Here is an 18138-nt window from a genome sequence, read left to right as displayed (position 1 = left end):
ACGACTAATGCATGTGGTACCATCTTCTTTATCAAGGAACTTACCATTGATATCCTTCTTTATTGGACAAGTCCAATATCCTTCTTTATCAGACAAGTCTGATATCCCTAAATAATGCATGAATTTATGAATGCCATGCATTTACCAAACATATGATAATCACTTAGCACGAAGCTACTGCTCACTACATGGATAACATAATCCATTAAACTTCATTATCAGACACACTGATATTCTTCTTTATCGGACAGCCCGATATACAAAAATACATATACTTCTTTGACATTTTATATAAATGCCATTACACAACACAATTATTAAACATATAATAATTCCAAACCAAAACGAAACCAAATACATGGATACACACACTTTACAAACATCAGCAAAAATAGCTGTCACAGAGGCCTTCGCTAAGCGAGGGCTTAGCGAGACATGGCGAACCTCACCAGGAAGTCACCTGCTCATGGCGAGCATTGGCGAGCTTCAGCGAACATGTTCGCTACAGCGAACTCCCGGTCGCTTAGCGAACTACACCAGAAAAATATCTGTTCTTGAGTTTCAATAAGGCGGTTTAACCTTGAATCCACTCAAAAATTCATCTAGACATGTTATAAATTCTTGTAAACAGCTAATTCAAGCATACATGGTATCAAGGAACATTAATCATCCCTTCCAAACATCCAAATACATCAAACAATCAAAATCATGTCAATTTCTTGCAAAATAAGCAAAGTTGCATAAACATGCAAAACCATCATCAAACATATACATATTCCCTCCTAGATGTTCATTAAGCATACTAAGATGAAAAGACATGTTTATGATAAAGAAACTTCACCCAAACCCCAAAGAAATTGGATGAGAGAGTTTGGGAATGGAAGCGAGACACCTCCCCTCTCTTGGATCACCCAAGCTTATGCTTAACCACTCTCACCTTAGATTGAATGATGATTCTTGGCCTCTAAACCTCTTCTCCTTGCTCGTGTTCTTCTCCTTGCTCTCCTAGGGTTTGCTCTTGCTTCTAAGCTCACAAACTCTAACTTCTCATGAAAAATGAATTGTGATACTATTCCTTAGTTTGACTTGCTACTTATACCACTCTCTATTGGTCATGAACCAAGCCCAATTGGCTTAGGCCCATTAAGCTCTATCACACGCCCCAAGCCCACTAACATGGCAAAGGTTTCGCTCACAAACTTACGTTAGCGATAAATAATTATAGGTCGCGTAAATAAATATTTAACACTAACCCAAAATATATGCAAATATATAAAATATCGATTTACTAAAAATCGGGTCGTTACAACTCTACTGTAACGACCCGATTTTTAGTAAATCGATATTTTATATATTTGCATATATTTTGGGTTAGTGTTAAATATTTATTTACGCGACCTATAATTATTTATCGCGAACATAAGTTTGTGAGCGAAACCTTTATCGTGTTAGTGGGCTTGGGCGTGTGATAGAAGCTTAATGGGCTTAGGCTATTGGGCTTGGTTCATGACCAATAGGAAGTGGTATAAGTACCAAGTCAAACCAAGGAATAGTCTCATAACTTGTTTTTCATGAGAAGTTAGAGTTTGTGAGCTTGAAGCAAAGCAAGAACCCTAGGAGGGCAAGAAGAAGAACTCGAGCAAGGAGAAGAGATTTAGAGGCCAAGAATCATCATTCAATCTAAGGTGAGAGTGGTTAAGCATAAGCTTGGGTGATCCAAGAGAGGGGAGGTGTCTAGCCTCCATTCCTAAACTCTCTCATCCAATTTCTTTGGGGTTTGGGTGAAGTTTCTTTATCATAAACATGTCTTTTCATCTTAGTATGCTTAATGAACATCTAGGAGGGAATATGTATATGTTTGATGATGGTTTTGCATGTTTATGCAACTTTGCTTATTTTGCAAGAAATTGACATGATTTTGATTGTTTGATGTATTTGGATGTTTGGAAGGGATGATTAATGTTCCTTGATACCATATATGCTTGAATTAGCTGTTTATAAGAATTTATAACATGTCTAGATGAATTTTTGATGGATTTGAGTGTTAAACCGCCTTATTGAAACTCAAGAACAGATATTTATCTGGTGTAGTTCGCTAAGCGACCAAGAGTTCGCTGCAGCGAACAGGTTCGCTGAAGCTCGCCAAAGCTCGCCATGAGCAGGTGACTTCCTGGTGTGGTTCGCCATGTCTCGCTAAGCCCTCGCTTAGCGAAGGCCTCAGTGACAGCAATTTTTGCTGATGTTTGTAAAGTGTGTGTATCCATGTATTTGGTTTCGTTTTGGTTTGGAATTATTATATGTTTAATAATTGTGTTGTGTAATGGCATTTATATAAAATGTCAAAGAAGTATATGTATTTTTGTATATCGGGTTGTCCGATAAAGAAGAATATCAGTTTGTCTGATAAAGAAGTTTAATGGATTATGTTATCCATGTAGTGAGCAGTAGCTTCGTGCTAAGTGATTATCATATGTTTGGTAAATGCATGGCATTCATAAATTCATGCATTATTTAGGGATATCAGACTTGTCTGATAAAGAAGGATATTGGACTTGTCCAATAAAGAAGGATATCAATGGTAAGTTCCTTGATAAAGAAGATGGTACCACATGCATTAGTCGTGTCTAGGTTGGCATGACATTAAATGTTTGGCATTAGTCGCATTTGAGTAAATGTGCAATTATGTGTTATGTGTTATGTGAGTTCTTTGTGTTGTCCGAAACGACGTGAAACTATCTGGTTGTGTATTTGTGAGTATGTGTTATTTGGTGTATTGCTTATGGAGGCATGTGTGTGAGTTAGTAATACCTGATAGGTTGAATATAGGTGCGTTTCTATATTCGTATGTATGTGATTATGTTTACTAACTCTCTACCTATTTGTTATGTGCTGGACCTTTGGGGGTTCAGGTATTCAGGTCGAGGTTTCGATCGAGTTTTAGCTGCAGATCGTTTTGGTGTGGAGCACTTTTGGTGAGGAGCTAGTGTAGGCTACCTTTGTATAGTTTGTTAAGTTAGTTTGGTTGTGATGTATATTAGTGCTCTGGTATTTTGTAACATCGAGTCGGGGATCGTTTGTATTCCGTCGTATATCGATGTGAACATCTTAACTTATGTTTTATGTTAATGAATTATCTTTTGAACTATTTTGTTCATTGCTTTGAAAATCCTTTACTTAATGTTTTCCGCTGCGACGTTTCGTGTCATGTGCACGATCATTTTATAAAAAATGTTTTCCGTAGCGCTCCGGCTACTTATCTTTAAAAAGTTTTTAAGATCACGTTTTTAAGGGTAGTTAGTTCGGGGTGTTACAATAGTTGGTATCAGAGCAGGTCGGTTCATGTGAGCCATTAGGATTTTCTTTCTCTTGTATGAAGCATGTGTTGGGTACACTGTTAATACATTCTAACGTCGAGTTGTGATTCGTTCAGGAATCATGGCTGCTGCTAGGACCAACGCTCAGATTGCACAAGCTTTGACTGCTTTGACTACATTGGTGGTAAGGGATAATGACCCGGGAAGGGATAGTGAGAAAAGATTGGAAAGGTTTATGTCGCATAAACCAACTCTGTTTACCGGAGGCTATAACCCGGAGGGGGCTATCAAGTGGTTAGATGAGGTTGAGATCATCTTTGAAGCAATGAGTTGTTCTGAGGAGAACAAGACTACTTTGGGAACTTACGCCCTTAGAGAGGAGGCAATCGTTTGGTGGAGGAATGTGAGACTCAGGATAGGAGTGGACGGTGTTGCTATCGTTTGGGAAACTTTCAAAAGGGAATTTTTAAGGAAGTACTTTCCGGCTGATGTGAAGAACAAGAAAGTGATCGAGTTCATGGAGCTCAAGCAAGGAAATTTATCGGTCGCCGAGTATTCGGCTAAGTTTGAAGTTTTGTGTGTGTTTAGTCCACACTACAACACGGTGGAAGCCGAAGAGGATAAGTGTGTCAAGTTCGAGAGTGGACTTCGTCCGGATATCAAGCTTTTGATTGGATTTTCTGAAATCAGGGATTTTTCGACCCTTATGACCAAGGCAAGGATTTGTGATGAAGATAGCAAAGCCAAGACCAACTACTATAAGGTTCTGAATGATAGGAAAGGAAAAGGTTTGGATCGTGGTAAGCCGTATGAGAACAAGGGTAATGGAAGTGGAAAGAAGAAGCAAGGAGGTGGAAGTTGTTACAAATGTGGAGAGCGGGGTCATATGTCATATGATTGCCCGAGGAGAAGCGACAAGTGTTTCAATTGTGGACAGTTTGGGCACAAGGCCGATGCTTGTCGGGTGAAAGTGTTTTGTTTCAATTGTGGCGAGGAAGGTCACAAGAGTCCGGTATGCAAGAAACCGAAGATGCCGCGTTGAGGGTTCGTTCTCCGCTTTATCTCTTAGGTAATTTCGAGGGCGAAATTCTTTTAAGGGGGGTAGAGTTGTAACGACCCGATTTTTAGTAAATCGATATTTTATATATTTGCATATATTTTGGGTTAGTGTTAAATATTTATTTACGCGACCTATAATTATTTATCGCGAACATAAGTTTGTGAGCGAAACCTTTATCGTGTTAGTGGGCTTGGGCGTGTGATAGAAGCTTAATGGGCTTAGGCTATTGGGCTTGGTTCATGACCAATAGGAAGTGGTATAAGTACCAAGTCAAACCAAGGAATAGTCTCATAACTTGTTTTTCATGAGAAGTTAGAGTTTGTGAGCTTGAAGCAAAGCAAGAACCCTAGGAGGGCAAGAAGAAGAACTCGAGCAAGGAGAAGAGATTTAGAGGCCAAGAATCATCATTCAATCTAAGGTGAGAGTGGTTAAGCATAAGCTTGGGTGATCCAAGAGAGGGGAGGTGTCTAGCCTCCATTCCTAAACTCTCTCATCCAATTTCTTTGGGGTTTGGGTGAAGTTTCTTTATCATAAACATGTCTTTTCATCTTAGTATGCTTAATGAACATCTAGGAGGGAATATGTATATGTTTGATGATGGTTTTGCATGTTTATGCAACTTTGCTTATTTTGCAAGAAATTGACATGATTTTGATTGTTTGATGTATTTGGATGTTTGGAAGGGATGATTAATGTTCCTTGATACCATATATGCTTGAATTAGCTGTTTATAAGAATTTATAACATGTCTAGATGAATTTTTGATGGATTTGAGTGTTAAACCGCCTTATTGAAACTCAAGAACAGATATTTATCTGGTGTAGTTCGCTAAGCGACCAAGAGTTCGCTGCAGCGAACAGGTTCGCTGAAGCTCGCCAAAGCTCGCCATGAGCAGGTGACTTCCTGGTGTGGTTCGCCATGTCTCGCTAAGCCCTCGCTTAGCGAAGGCCTCAGTGACAGCAATTTTTGCTGATGTTTGTAAAGTGTGTGTATCCATGTATTTGGTTTCGTTTTGGTTTGGAATTATTATATGTTTAATAATTGTGTTGTGTAATGGCATTTATATAAAATGTCAAAGAAGTATATGTATTTTTGTATATCGGGTTGTCCGATAAAGAAGAATATCAGTTTGTCTGATAAAGAAGTTTAATGGATTATGTTATCCATGTAGTGAGCAGTAGCTTCGTGCTAAGTGATTATCATATGTTTGGTAAATGCATGGCATTCATAAATTCATGCATTATTTAGGGATATCAGACTTGTCTGATAAAGAAGGATATTGGACTTGTCCAATAAAGAAGGATATCAATGGTAAGTTCCTTGATAAAGAAGATGGTACCACATGCATTAGTCGTGTCTAGGTTGGCATGACATTGAATGTTTGGCATTAGTCGCATTTGAGTAAATGTGCAATTATGTGTTATGTGTTATGTGAGTTCTTTGTGTTGTCCGAAACGACGTGAAACTATCTGGTTGTGTATTTGTGAGTATGTGTTATTTGGTGTATTGCTTATGGAGGCATGTGTGTGAGTTAGTAATACCTGATAGGTTGAATATAGGTGCGTTTCTATATTCGTATGTATGTGATTATGTTTACTAACTCTCTACCTATTTGTTATGTGCTGGACCTTTGGGGGTTCAGGTATTCAGGTCGAGGTTTCGATCGAGCTTTAGCTGCAGATCGTTTTGGTGTGGAGCACTTTTGGTGAGGAGCTAGTGTAGGCTACCTTTGTATAGTTTGTTAAGTTAGTTTGGTTGTGATGTATATTAGTGCTCTGGTATTTTGTAACATCGAGTCGGGGATCGTTTGTATTCCGTCGTATATCGATGTGAACATCTTAACTTATGTTTTATGTTAATGAATTATCTTTTGAACTATTTTGTTCATTGCTTTGAAAATCCTTTACTTAATGTTTTCCGCTGCGACGTTTCGTGTCATGTGCACGATCGTTTTATAAAAAATGTTTTCCGTAGCGCTCCGGCTACTTATCTTTAAAAAGTTTTTAAGATCACGTTTTTAAGGGTAGTTAGTTCGGGGTGTTACATCTACCCCCCTTAAAAGAATTTCGCCCTCGAAATTACCTAAGAGATAAAACAGAGAACGAACCCTTAACGCGGCATCTTCGGTTTCTTGCATACCGGACTCTTGTGACCTTCCTCGCCACAATTGAAACAAAACACTTTCACCCGACAAGCATCGGCCTTGTGCCCAAACTGTCCACAATTGAAACACTTGTCGCTTTTCCTCGGGCAATCATATGACATATGACCCCGCTCTCCACATTTGTAACAACTTCCACTTCCTTGCTTCTTCTTTCCACTTCCATTGCCCTTGTTCTCATACGGCTTACCCCGATCCAAACCTTTTCCTTTCCTATCATTCAGAACCTTATAGTAGTTGGTCTTGGCTTTGCTATATTCATCACATATCCTTGCCTTGGTCATAAGGGTCGGAAAAACCCTGATTTCAGAAAATCCAATCAAAAGCTTGATATCCGGACGAAGTCCACTCTCGAACTTGACACACTTATCCTCTTCGGCTTCCACCGTGTTGTAGTGTGGACTAAACACACACAAAGCTTCAAACTTAGCCGAATACTCGGCGACCGATAAATTTCCTTGCTTGAGCTCCATGAACTCGATCACTTTCTTATTCTTCACATCAGCCGGAAAATACTTCCTTAAAAATTCCCTTTTGAAAGTTTCCCAAACGATAGCAACACCGTCCACTCCTATCCTGAGTCTCACATTCCTCCACCAAACGATTGCCTCCTCTCTAAGGGCATAAGTTCCCAAAGTAGTCTTGTTCTCCTCAGAACAACTCATTGCTTCAAAGATGATCTCAACCTCGTCTAACCACTTGATAGCCCCCTCCGGGTTATAGCCTCCGGTAAACAGAGTTGGTTTATGCGACATAAACCTTTCCAATCTTTTCTCACTATCCCTTCCCGGGTCATTATCCCTTACCACCAATGTAGTCAAAGCAGTCAAAGCTTGTGCAATCTGAGCGTTGGTCCTAGCAGCAGCCATGATTCCTGAACGAATCATAACTCGACGTTAGAATGTATTAACAGTGTACCCAACACATGCTTCATACAAGAGAAAGAAAATCCTAATGGCTCACATGAACCGACCTGCTCTGATACCAACTATTGTAACACCCCGAACTAACTACCCTTAAAAGACGTGATCTTAAAAACTTTTTAAAGATAAGTAGCCGGAGCGCTACGGAAAACATTTTATAAAACGATCGTGCACATGACACGAAACGTCGCAGCGGAAAACATTATATAAAGGATTTTCAAAGCAATGAACAAAATAGTTCAAAAGATAATTCATCTACATAAAACATAAGTTAAGATGTTCGCATCGATATACGACGGAATACAAACGATCCCCGACTCGATGTTACAAATTACCAGAGCACTAATATACATCACAACCCAACTAAACTTAACAAAACTATACAAAGGTAGCCTACACTAGCTCTTCACCAAAAGTGCTCCACACCAAAACAATCTACAGCTAAAGCTCGATCGAAACCTCGACCTGAATACCTGAACCCCCAAAGGTCCAGCACATAACAAATAGGTAGAGAGTTAGTAAACATAATCACATACATACGAATATAGAAACGCACCTATATTCAACCTATCACGTATTACTAACTCACACACATGCCTCAATAAGCAATACACCAGATAACACATACTCACAAATACACAACCAGATAGTTTCACGTCGTTTCGGACAACACAAAGAACTCACGTAACACATAACACATAATTGCACATTTACTCAAATGCGACTAATGCCAAACATTCAATGTCATGCCAACCTAGACACGACTAATGCATGTGGTACCATCTTCTTTATCAAGGAACTTACCATTGATATCCTTCTTTATTGGACAAGTCCAATATCCTTCTTTATCAGACAAGTCTGATATCCCTAAATAATGCATGAATTTATGAATGCCATGCATTTACCAAACATATGATAATCACTTAGCACGAAGCTACTGCTCACTACATGGATAACATAATCCATTAAACTTCTTTATCAGACAAACTGATATTCTTCTTTATCGGACAGCCCGATATACAAAAATACATATACTTCTTTGACATTTTATATAAATGCCATTACACAACACAATTATTAAACATATAATAATTCCAAACCAAAACGAAACCAAATACATGGATACACACACTTTACAAACATCAGCAAAAATAGCTGTCACAGAGGCCTTCGCTAAGCGAGGGCTTAGCGAGACATGGCGAACCTCACCAGGAAGTCACCTGCTCATGGCGAGCATTGGCGAGCTTCAGCGAACATGTTCGCTACAGCGAACTCCTGGTCGCTTAGCGAACTACACCAGAAAAATATCTGTTCTTGAGTTTCAATAAGGCGGTTTAACCTTGAATCCACTCAAAAAATCATCTAGACATGTTATAAATTCTTGTAAACAGCTAATTCAAGCATACATGGTATCAAGGAACATTAATCATCCCTTCCAAACATCCAAATACATCAAACAATCAAAATCATGTCAATTTCTTGCAAAATAAGCAAAGTTGCATAAACATGCAAAACCATCATCAAACATATACATATTCCCTCCTAGATGTTCATTAAGCATACTAAGATGAAAAGACATGTTTATGATAAAGAAACTTCACCCAAACCCCAAAGAAATTGGATGAGAGAGTTTGGGAATGGAAGCTAGACACCTCCCCTCTCTTGGATCACCCAAGCTTATGCTTAACCACTCTCACCTTAGATTGAATGATGATTCTTGGCCTCTAAACCTCTTCTCCTTGCTCGTGTTCTTCTCCTTGCTCTCCTAGGGTTTGCTCTTGCTTCTAAGCTCACAAACTCTAACTTCTCATGAAAAATGAATTGTGATACTATTCCTTAGTTTGACTTGCTACTTATACCACTCTCTATTGGTCATGAACCAAGCCCAATTGGCTTAGGCCCATTAAGCTCTATCACACGCCCCAAGCCCACTAACATGGCAAAGGTTTCGCTCACAAACTTACGTTCGCGATAAATAATTATAGGTCGCGTAAATAAATATTTAACACTAACCCAAAATATATGCAAATATATAAAATATCGATTTACTAAAAATCGGGTCGTTACAAGCTTCACCACGCTACTCGGACAAGCTAACATATAACCTGTCAATCTGGATATCTGAACCCCCAAAGGTCCAGCAATTAACACAAAGCAGAGAGTTAGAAAACATAATCGCATATCATACGAGTATAAGAAAGGCGTTACACTTTCGAACTATCATACATATTCTAACTCACGCCATACAATTACAGTATTAAATACATAGGAATTTACCTAGTATGCTACTTACAACAAACACGTCAAAACCAGTCAAGTAATGTCACATAACAATTACCAAGTAAATGTGCATATATCCTAATGCAATCTAATGCCAATTAATTCACTGTCATGCCATCCCGAGACATGACTAAATGCATGTGGTACCAAGGCGTCTCACCAACGGTGGACCAAGAACAGTTTTATATCTTGCTGGATATGTCGGAACTTACCGAACCATCTTATCTCCCTTGGATAAGCCAACACAGTTTTATATCCTGTTGGATAGCAGCTCTGGACTCATGGATTCATCTAATCCGATCCTCGGCTTCATTATGGACACATAATCCATTTTCGTTATTGGAACCCAAGTTTCCAATGTTCACATACAATCATGAATGCATGTATTTATGCACATATCAACCATATGATATTCTCTAGCTCGAAGCTACTCTTTTATGAATGCGGGAACACAATCCTAACACATTCACTTAACATTGCAAATTAATGCCAAAACATCACATTACTCACTCTAAACTACAACTTATTGCATACACGTTTATCAATCATATAACGATTAACAATAAGCATTAACAGCATCAACATGTATCAACAATCATGTAAGGATACCCTTAAACCATGATACAAGTGCCTAATTACACTTACAACCATTAACAAAAGTTGCAGGTTCAGTACTGTTCGCTAAGCGAAGCAGTAGCGAACAGGTAGCGAACCATTCGCTAAGCGAAGCTCAGTTCGCTGCAGCGAACTACGTCAGAGGATTACAGGTGCATGGCGAACAGATAGCGAGCTGTGGCGAGCAGGTTCGCGTAGCGAATCTCCTGGTCGCTTAGCGAACTACACCAGAATAAAAATATCTGTTCTTGAGTTTTCTAAGGCGGTTTAACATTGAATCTGCTCAAAAATTCATTCAAACATGTTATAAATTCTTATAAACAGCAATTTCTAACATATATGGTATCAAAGAACATTAATCATCCCTTCCAAACATCCAAATACATCAAACAATCAAAATCATGCCAATTTCTTGGGTTTTAAGCAACTTTCATAAACTTTTCAAACATGATTCAAACACATACATATTTTTCATGGAATCAAGCTAGTGATTAACACATACAAAGTGATGATGAAGAACATCACACTCACATACAAAAGCTTAATCAAAAGTCTAAAAGAAATTGAGTGGGAGAGTTCGGGAATGGAGACATAGACAATCTCCCCTCTCCTTGCCACTCAAGAATCATGAATTCTAATCTCTTACCTTAGAAATTTGATGAATCCTCAAGCTCCTCATGTTCTAGCTCTCATGAGCTCCTCTCTTTCTCAAGCCCTAGCACCCTCTTGCTTTGCTCTCTTGCTTGCTCTAGCTTAGGGATAATGATCCATGAACTCTCATAGTTCCAACAAGCTTCTAATGAATGATTTTGGTGAAGAAATGGAATTTTGGTGAAGGGTTAGGCATGATAAGGAAGGCTCACGGTTTTGAGGAAAGAAATGAATGAATTATGTGATTTTTCCTATTAATATAATTATATAGAAAGCTTGAATTAAACATGGCCTTTTGATCTATTCTTGCTCACCACACAAAGAATCATGGTCACTTGATCTAGTCTTGCTCTCCAAGTTCAAGTTAATCATGGTTCACTCACTTAACCATGATCATCCACTTGCTCATGACTTTTCTCTTCTTCTTATCCAACAAGAAAAAAATTGTGGAAATATCTCCTCCCACTTGCATGAGCAAACCGCCCCCTTCCCACTTGTCTTGGCCCATTGGGCCTTAAGCCCACTTGCACGGTTTCGCTCACGTAACGCTCCTAACTTACGCTCGCGCTAATTAATTATTCGCCGCTTAATAAAATAATTAAAAGCCAATTAATAAATAAAATAACATTTAATAAAATATACGAAAAATGGGTCGTTACAACTCTCCCCCACTTAAAAGATTTTCGTCCTCGAAAATTACCCGACTTAAAACAACTCCGGATAATTCTTTTATCCGATTTCCAACAAAACACTTCGAACTCCACGTATTAATAAGTTTGACAAAATTAGTCTATCCCAACCAACACAATCTCGTCTACTACCAACAATAGATCAAGGACAGCTAATCCCTCGATTTGTCGATAGATAGTCAACAATCATGATGTCTGTATAAACCATTCTTATCAAACCACCCAAAACGTCCACTTAATATCTTACGGTACTCACTGCACCACTCAAAACAAACTCTAATCAGTCTAATACACCTTGAAAAGACGTTTTCGTTGAATACCTTACAACTTTTCAAGTTCCATAAGTCCTCAACTTTTCTTCAATCACTTAATTGCGTCGAATCTTATTCTTCATCATTCAAAAATGATACCTCTCTTTTAGCTTCATCTTCACTTCTAGGATCTCATTCAACTTCGACACAAATTGCCCTGTCATTATCCAAATCCAATCACTTTTTCTTCGACAAGCCTCTCACAAAATCCTTCGAATCGTTATCCTACTTCCAATGATTCAACAAGCATACCAATCCTATTATGATATTTCGCAATTCCATTCTCATCTACTTTAAAACCTACTTCCCTTCATCGATTAATGAACACCAACGGTTCACTAATCTTCACATCTCTTATGAAAATTACTTCACACACTAGACTTAGAACTCCAAATTGTTCAACCAATTCAACCTACTACCAAATGCACGACTCACGTAAAACTTCTTACTCAAGAATCCGCTACAACATCCGATCCACTTGGATGACAACTTACTTCAAAATCATCACCTCTCAAGAATCATAATCACTTTCTCTTCCTCATATTCGACTCATTTCGATCAAACAGATACTTCAACTTTGGTCCACAAAACACGCCTCCATACTTTTAGTGCAACACACGATCTCCAATCATTCCGAATACTCTTCATCTCACTTAACCAATCTCACTAACGCCTCACGGCGAAACACTTGGTCCCACAACTCCTCTTCTAATAGTTTCTCACAACTTGTTGTTCTCATCCATTCCACTTCGAACAACGTCACCACTTCCTGAATATTCTGCTTCAAGAACATCTCTACTCATCCCATCCTCCCACATTCAAAACATCTCGGAGGGATATAACCTTCTCCCCCACTTATCTCAAACCCACCTACACTCTTCCACTAGAACTTCCGGTGCTCACACCTAACGGTTCTATCGTCTCTAAACATATTCTCCCTAAGAAGAAACTAGTATCGACATTGTTTACACGCATGTCGCATACAAGGGACAAAACCTAACCCACGATACCTAAACACTAACACAAATTCATGCAAGCATTCAAGTAACCTATACTTCCCTCACTTCTCAAAGTTAGGAAATCAAAACAACACAAGAAAAATGAACATTGCATAGCAACAATTCATATTCACATTTATCCTAGCCCTAGTAAACACAAGAAGGCAAGAATCTCACATCCAATTAACTTAGGACAAGACATCAACAAAATAAAATTTCTTGTCTGGATCCCTCGCTTAGCAAAAGCTAGCGAGCTCCCGGCGAGACAAGTCACAAACATTCACAGGACTTAGCGAGACTTAGCGAGACTCAGCGAGGTTCATTCTTCGCCTAGCGAGCACATCCAAAAATCTGGGTGCTCTGCTACGGTTTTGAACTTACGCTCACTAAACTCTCGTTTTCTCGACTCACTAATCCACAAAATCCAAAACATCAAGCATATAACATCATTATAAACTTGAAAGCACAATTAGAATCATGCATCAACAATCACAACATAGAATTATGAGATCTTCATGTTTTTACTCATAAACGCATAGCAATTCAAATGCCTAGTAATCATCTAGCACATGTTATAAACAAACATATAACAAACACATACCAGGACACATTAATATCCTACTCTTCTCACCATTTCGAAAATTTAATTTTCACTCACCCAAAAGAAAATAACTCTATATTTTCACCAAAATCTTTAAGAAATAATATTAGTTTCTTAAAATTATTTCAAATCATTACCACATGCAGTTTTATATCATGCCGGATCGTCACATGCAGTTTTACATCATGCCGGATCATCAACAATTAGCAATTAAGCATAAATCAACCAAGTTTAAACTACACCAAGGTTAAACTCTAAGCATATTCAACTATTATAAACATAGAAGTATAGCACTCACACCATTACTCAACAAAACAATGGATCTATTAATCCAATTCACACCACTCATAGTTCCTAAATGAACAACATGAATGATTTCACAAAACAAACAACACAAAATTGTTAGACAAACGCGACTGACACACAATACTCACTTGGTCTGACTGCACAGACCTGCTCTGATCGACACATAACCCACACAGTCCGAAGACAACGGGGCTCTGATACCAATTGTAACACCCAAACCCATTATTTATATATTTCTACCTTTAGTAAAATCTTTTTCAAAATACGCAACGGAAAATCACATTTAATTTATTGAATATCGGTTCGAGTATTACACTCCTCTATCAAAATAATACTAATGTAATTAATTAGTAAAAATAGTGTTTATACAAATCTTTGAATCAAATAATGTATTTATTGATTATACAAAACAACCTAGACAGTAGACTTTATATACAATATAAAACCCTTTCCCGTGTCACAATCAGAGCAGAGCTTCACCGACGACTCGACATCGAATACCACAAAACCTGTAAATCTGGACCCCCAACGATCCAGCACATAACACATAAAAGAGAGTTAGACAACATACTCAAAATATAAGTGTAAGTAAATGGTACTTAGACACTTCTTCATAAAAACATGCATAATCATACATTATACATATACCTCACCATCATTCATGCATATTCATATATCATGCATATACTTCATTTATCACATAATCAATCATTCACAAAATACACCAAACATATAGTTTCACGTCGTCTCGGACAATACCAAAACATTAACAAATACATTGTTCAGATTATGGTCATGACGGACCCTGCGTTGTTCATTTTATAGTCATGACGGACTCTGCTCCTCACATACGGATTAACAATCAACATTTACGAAGTATGTGTCAAACATCATTTATCATAAAATGCACACAAAATCCCTAATGCAATCTAATGCTTCACATTCATGTTATGTCCTCTAGACACCTCTAATGCATGTGGTACCATCGTCTTTATCAGAGTATCTCACCTCCGATATCCTTCTTTATCAAACAAATATAGTTCGATATCCTTCTTTATTGGACAAGCCAATATCCCTAAATATTCATGATGCATGCACTCAAAACTCATGAATATATTCATCAACAATTATGGCATATAGCCCATCAACAATAACGTGGAACACTATCCAACGTTCGTCTTTATTAAGATAATCAATACCTTAATATCCGTCTTTATCGAATATCATAATTCGATATACTTCTTTATTAGAATAACATACTCTAATATCCTTCTTTATTAAGTTGATTAACACCTTAATATACTTCTTTGATATTTAAACAAACATCATCAACAATCATCAACACATACAATGCATTTACTCACATTTTTAACACAATACTAATAATATAAGTAAAGTGTATTAAGCATGCATTTTATCATAAAACAAACTCCGGAATCGGAATCTACTCGAAAAACTGGGTAAAATACATAATATAACATGTTAGAACCCTCAAAGTCATTGAAATTCCAAAACAGCAAAGTGCTGTGCTGACACGGTGGCTAAGCGAGCCTTAGCGAGCTGTAGCGAGCTGTTCGCTAAGCGAAGGTCAGCGAGCTTCAGCGAACCACACCAGTGGCTCACCTGCTCGTAGCGAGCTGCAGCGAGCTGTAGCGAACAGCTCCTGCCAGAACTGCTCAAAACATGCGATTTCCACCCAAATTCACCCAAAAATCCCATTTTTCATGTTATAAACCCCAAATAAGTTTATATTCATGTGCAACAAGCATATCTAAACACAAAAGGACAGTTCATTTCTCAGATCTACATCATAAACATCGAAAAAGTAATGATTGAACACTTTTACTCAAAACACTCAAGAACACAATGTTCTTGAGTTTAATCCTTTATAAATCTCGTTTTTAACCATTAGATTCGTTCATACATCATGATAAGAGCATGTTAAACATGTTATGAACCTTAGAATCGATTTCCATTAAGAAAATCCATCCAAACTAAAACGAAAATGGGGTGGAGGAAGTTCGGGTGAGGAGAAATCGACATTCTCCCCTTCCTCGAGTCACCCACGAATATGGAATCTACTCTCTTACCTGGATTCGAAGAAAACACGACGAAGCTCTCGAATCCCTAGCTCTTCTTCTCGCCCTAGCTCCTCAAGCTCTCTCCTCCTCTCTTCAAGAACACAAAGAACATGAGAAATGAATTTCTCTTTCTCTTCCTTGCCCTTAATGGGCGCCCCCTCACACACACTCAAGGCCCATTGGGCCTCAAGCCCAATTGGCTTGGCCCAATAACACGTTAATTCTCTCTACTCGCTTAATAACTAAAGTACTCGATAAATAACTCTAGTTATTAACTTAATTAAAATGCCACGTTAAATAAAATATTTTAACACATAAAAATAATAACATGAAAATTGGGTCGTTACAACTCTCCCCCACTTAAAAGATTTTCGCCCTCGAAAATTACGCTACTAAAACAACTCCGGATAACTCCTGTATCCGACCCTCCAACGAAACGTTCAAAACACTGCACATTACCAAGTTTGACAAAATTAATTTATCCCATCCAACACAATTTTTGTCCATTTATCAACAAGAGATCAAGGACGGCCAGTTCCTCAATTTGTCGATAGATAGTCAACAATCATGATATCGACATAAACCATTCTTATCAAACCGCTAAAACATCCACTCCGCACTAAACATCCATAGATTCACATTCTACGGTACACATAATGCTACTCACAACAAGTACAACTAATCGAACACACTCCGAAAAGATACTCCCGTGGAATACTCCATAACTCCACAAATCCTATAAGTCTCTGATTCCCTCATGAATCACTTAACCGTGTTACATCACTTATTCATATTCGAATCTTATTCCAACTTATCACTTGATGACCATCATTCTCAAACTTCATTGACACATGCTAAAAACTACCGTCTCTAACCGTCAAATTCCTTTCTCACATTGAGTCGAATCCAATACGACTACTCTGTTCCCAAGTAATCTCTCAACCAATATTTGCATTCCTTAACGCAAACACTTTCCAATACCACTTCTCCTTAATCCCTTAGCAATCCGCTACTTCAAAATTAGACTACCGCCTAAAATTGGTTCTCCAAACAACCATAACATCTATCTCGTTGATTCCAAACGACATCTTCAATTCGCCCATAATCCATCTATCGATGTTCCTCATCATCTTGCATTGCAACAAGCATAATCTTCTCCGTTTATTCACTCATCGAATTCTTATTCACCAAATCACTACCGTCCCATCATCCATGATGAAACAATTTAAAATCCTTTACTTCATTGTCACCGATTGTGACCATACCTCATCAACATCCACGATGCATCTAACAACACTAGTCTCCACCGACTCTTCCATTCCATGAATCCAAATTCCTTAGCAAATACTTACTCACTCTTATCTTTTGGGCACTACAAAATGCACTCCGACACTTACTTTAGGCATCGTCTTCAACTCCTCACTATATGTGATAAAACACGACATCTACTCACATGTGCGATAATCCTTTTCGCAAATTCTCACCTAACACAAGTCACTTCCAACATGACCTCATACTACTCATTCTCAACACGTTCTCCAACGGCTAACTTCCTTATTCTTCATCATTCAAAAATGATACCTCTCTTTTAGCTTCATCTTCACTTCTAGGATCTCATTCAACTTCGACACAAATTGCCCTGTCATTATCCAAATCCAATCACTTTTTCTTCGACAAGCCTCTCACAAAATCCTTCGAATCGTTATCCTACTTCCAATGATTCAACAAGCATACCAATCCTATTATGATATTTCGCAATTCCATTCTCATCTACTTTAAAACCTACTTCCCTTCATCGATTAATGAACACCAACGGTTCACTAATCTTCACATCTCTTATGAAAATTACTTCACACACTAGACTTAGAACTCCAAATTGTTCAACCAATTCAACCTACTACCAAATGCACGACTCACGTAAAACTTCTTACTCAAGAATCCGCTACAACATCCGATCCACTTGGATGACAACTTACTTCAAAATCATCACCTCTCAAGAATCATAATCACTTTCTCTTCCTCATATTCGACTCATTTCGATCAAACAGATACTTCAACTTTGGTCCACAAAACACGCCTCCATACTTTTAGTGCAACACACGATCTCCAATCATTCCGAATACTCTTCATCTCACTTAACCAATCTCA

Source organism: Trifolium pratense, linkage group LG4 (assembly GCF_020283565.1).
Source record: "Trifolium pratense cultivar HEN17-A07 linkage group LG4, ARS_RC_1.1, whole genome shotgun sequence".
NCBI classification, from domain to species: domain Eukaryota; kingdom Viridiplantae; phylum Streptophyta; class Magnoliopsida; order Fabales; family Fabaceae; genus Trifolium; species Trifolium pratense.
This window is presented reverse-complemented; position numbering follows the sequence as displayed.